The sequence below is a fragment of the Otolemur garnettii genome, unplaced genomic scaffold (assembly GCF_000181295.1).
Source record: "Otolemur garnettii isolate 467f Iridium unplaced genomic scaffold, OtoGar3 scaffold00096, whole genome shotgun sequence".
Taxonomy (NCBI): Eukaryota; Metazoa; Chordata; class Mammalia; order Primates; family Galagidae; genus Otolemur; species Otolemur garnettii.
Window position 1 is genome coordinate 1,016,231 of NW_003852491.1, and position 4,542 is coordinate 1,020,772.

Genomic DNA, 4,542 nt, shown 5'->3' on the forward strand with positions numbered 1-4,542 from the left:
AAAAAAAAAAAAAAAAAGAATAATGAAGTGTAAACAATTTGAAGTAGAAACTGCTGTCTCCTTCCTCTTCTCTTCCTCTTTCAAAACAATAGAACCTGCGGTGAGGTGAGTCACACCTCATAATCCTAGCACTCTGGGAGGCCGAGGCCGGTGGACTGCTTGAGATCAGGAGTTCAAGACTAGCCTGAGCAAGAGAAAGACCCCATCTCCAAAAATAGACAGGCACTGTGGCCAGTGTCTATAGTCCCAGCTACTTGGGAGACTGAGGCAAGAGGATCACCTGAGTCCAAGAATTTGAGGTTGCTGTGAGTTATGATGCCATAGCACTCTACCAAGGGCAACAAAGGGAGGTTTTGTCTTAACAACAACAGCAACAAAACCAGAACCTATTCATACTATTGTCCAGCTTGCCTTGTGGGCAGCTGTGGCCTTGTGATTCAATTCTACCTAAAGAAATGTGAGTAGACATTAACCTAGATGGCCGGGAAATCTAAAGAGGAGGGAGGAGCCACCGTTTCTGCTTCCTTCACACGGTCACCAGGACTGGGGATGAGATTGCGGGAACACAGGCATCCATCTTCAACCACAGCCGTGCTTGTGGTTGGTGGGACACATCCAAGGTTGCAGAGAGCTGGAAGGAGCTTGGGTGCCTGATAACTTCATGGCGCTGCCACTCAGACCCAGACTGCTGCCTTCTGGACCTCCTTTTCATAAGACAAATAAATTTCTACTCCATCCAAACTGCCATTGTTCTGAGTTTCTCAGTTATGCGTAACCAAATCTAATCCTAAAGGATACAAAGCTAAATATGCCTCAACAGTAGAACAGCCCCTTAAACTATGATATATAAATAAATATAAATTGGAAACAACTTGGGGAATTATATATATGCTGAAAATACTTTGCAGAGACAGAGTTAAATCGGTAGGCATTAATATGTTCAGTGAAAAAAGAGAGTTGCATATCAGAATCATGTATCACTCCTCCCCAAACCCCCAACTAAGTATGCTGGGTTTGTTTCTTTTTCTTTTCGTTTTTTCTATACATGAAAGCATAGGAAAAGTATCCTACCTAAAGTGTGATAATGTTAATAACTTTGGGGAGAGAAAGGCAGTGCACAAAATGCTGGCCAAAGGGCTCCTTATCTTTGACTCCATTATTCTACGTCCTTACAAAGGAATGATTCATGTACTGCTTGTATAGTACAAATTAATTAGGTTTCCCACCTACCCAGCAGCTGACCTTCTTAAACTGTTTACTTGCCCACAGCTTGCTGCCTGCAGAGCCCATATAGGAAAACTGCCAGCGCTGCAGACTCAGACCTGGAGGAGTAGCCTCCTCTGTACAGAGAGATTAGCTCAAGAGCCACCACCTGAGTGCTTTTTTTGTTGGAGAAGTTCAAGGTTCTTTCAGAACCCCTCTGTCACATAGATTGTATTTTCCGCAATACCACTGGGTCTAAAGAAAGGAAATAAAGGTATTAATCTATGAGGACAAAGAAAGTGAGAGGCCAGCACAGCAAATGTGAGATTATAATAAAAAGTTGGAAGCGGTACGTGGCATGGCAGAGACAAGAAAGTTGCAGCCTACAGAAGGAACAGTGCCCAGAGAATCCTCCAAGGCTCAGGACTTGGAGGCATCAGGTAATGTGGAAACGGGCGAGAGGTGCAAGGCTGAGCAGCTGGACCCCCAGCTGTCCCTTGCCATGCACACAACCAGGAAACACTGCTGCCCACAATGTAGTCACTTGTTCTATACTCACTGAGTACGATGAGCTCCAGACTGGGGGACTTCAGAGTAGTGGGAAGGGGCACAGTGTGGGTATGGATAGAAGGCAAGTAGGTTAAAATCACCCTCTTTTGTAGTATTATTCAATGTTCCCATTCCAGATCCTTCTTACTATTTTTCTTTTCTTTTTTTTTCAAGCAGGCCTAGCTCGGGTTCGAACCTGCCACCCCTGGTGCACAGCGTCAGCGCTCTAGACACTGAGCTACAGGCGCCCAGCCCTTCTTACTATTTTTCATTTTCAAATGGGGCTAGTTCTTAGTCTACTTAGTTATTTAAGCTATGCTTAAGAGTAGCATGCAGGTCAGGATGGAGGTGAGGGATCTGGGCAGTTGGCAGTATTATTTTGGTTTATTGTCTCAGAAGAATTCTTACCAGATTGATCAATTGTCAGCCCCAGAGGTGGAATCTTCTATTTCCGTGGTATTAGAAGCCATGGAGGGCTTTACATCGAAGAGCCCCTCTTGTTGTTGAGACTGTAATATAGGAAGACCTCTGAGGAGGCTGTATCAGGCAGTGTCTGTTCAGGAAAACAGAATAGCTCTAGGTATTTTAAATAGACAGAATTTAACACAGGGAATGCGTTCCAAAACTTCTGGAAGGGTTAGAGCAGCGAAATGGAAAGGACAAAGTTACTTAAAAGTTAAGAACTGCGAAAACTACCCCCATGCTGTAGAAGCAAAAGGGAAACGGGGTTAACAGAGCCCATCGCTGCCACATCATTGTGATTGCTAGAGCAGCTATCGACTGTAACTGCTGCCTCAGGAACTGTGGCCACATCCACCTTTCAGGAATCCAGAAGGTCAGACCTTCACTAACACTGCAGGATCCTGGGGGACACAAAATTGTCTGAGAGATAGAGGGTCTTTTATGCCTGTTGAAGCCCAGAGCCTGTGAGTTCTGTGCTGCTGAGGCTGTAAGAATGTTCACTTCAGTCACTGAGCTACATGAAATTAGAAGCCTGTACTTAGCCACTGCTGTTGCTGCTGATAAATACTACGTGAGACACCTCTGGAAACAAAACATGGTTTCTCCCCTCCACCTGCTTCCAGTCTCCTGCCAGAACGTCCCACTGGGTGAATCTAACTGCAGACCCCCAGTGGATGTCTGAAATCAGATCGTACCCGGCCCTACATATACTATGTTTTCTCCTATGCACACATACCTACGATAAAGCTTCATTTATGAAGCACAGCAATAGAGTAACAATAATAACTAATAATAAATAGAAAAATTATAACAATATGCATCATCACCACTGTGTGCTGTGGGGTCATTACGAAGTAAACTAAGGGTTACTTGAACACAAGCACTGTGATACCATGACAGTCGATCTGTTAACCAAGAGGGCTGTTAAGTAACTAACTGGCAGGTAGTGTGTACGGTGCAGCTATACTGGACAAAGGGATGGTCACATCCCAGGCAGGACAGAGCAGGATGAAGACAGATTTCAACATGCTACTCAGAATGGTGTGCAATTGAAAACTAATAAATTGCTTATTTCTGCAATTTTCCACTTAATATGTTTGGACCATGGCTGATTGTAGGTAACTAACTAAAAATACAGAAAGCAAAACTGTGGATGGAGGAAGGGACCACTGCATACATTTGGAGGGGACAGTCAATAGGATTCACTCACAGATCAGCTGTGGCAAATAAGAAAAAGAAAGATGTCAACATTAACTCTAGATTTTTTGTTTTTTGGTTTGGGACACGTTTAGTTTGGGTTGTCTACTAGACATCCAAGCAGAGCGGCTGAGTAGATGGTTTAGGGAAAAGGAGATAAGTATTTATTAGCATTTGGGACTTGGCAGTTTGTAAGAAGGACAGCAAGCATGAGCCTTACAAGTCTAATCCCTGGGATCCTCCAATTTAGAGGTCACAGAGGCAAAAAGAAACCATCCAAAAGAGACTTGGAAGGAGAAGCAGAGAGGTGATAGAGACACTAGAAGAATGTGGCATCTTGCAATCCTAATGAATGCAGCATTCAAGAAGGAAGAGAGTCCACTGTGTCAAATGCTGCTTTTAGTCGGGATCAATGAGGATTAAGAATTGACTTGAGTTTAGCAACATGGAAGTCATTAGCAACCTTGAGGAGAACAGCTGTAGAGGACAAGTGGGAGCAAAAGCCTGACTGGAACAGGCTCAGGGCCCATGGGAGCAGTTGGTGAGCAGAGATCAGAGATCAGTCACTCTTTGGAGAAGCCAAACTGCAAAGGAACGTATGTCAATGAAGTTCTAGTTGGAGCAGGAGGTGAGGTCAAAACAGGGTAGTTTTTTTAATCATGTAGGAATAAACAAATACTTGTATGCTTATGGAAATGGTCCAGTGGAGAATGGAAACACTGATAGTGCAGGAGAGAAAGGAAAGACTTGCCGAGTTCATGGCCTTATCTAAAAACACTGACAATAAAATCATAACAAGAGGAGAGAAAATAATGTCTATGGGTGTCGATGCAGGGAGGTGAGAAGAGGGGGTGGTAAAAATTCTCCTCTGATTGCTTCTATTGTTACTCGCGAAGGAGGAAGCAATGCCATCAGCTGATAGGGACTGTGGCAGAGCTGTTAGAGGTGTGAGAAGAGGAGAGAAGATACTAAATTTTCTTAGTGAGACAAGCCATGCTTGCACACTTGCTGTGTTTAGTTGCATAGGTGTAAATACTGAGTGGGAAGAAAGTTGCTCTTAACCAGGAAACACAGCACAGTGAGAAAGGGTCAAGGGAGCTGATGATATAAGCAAAAAAAAAAAAAAAAAAA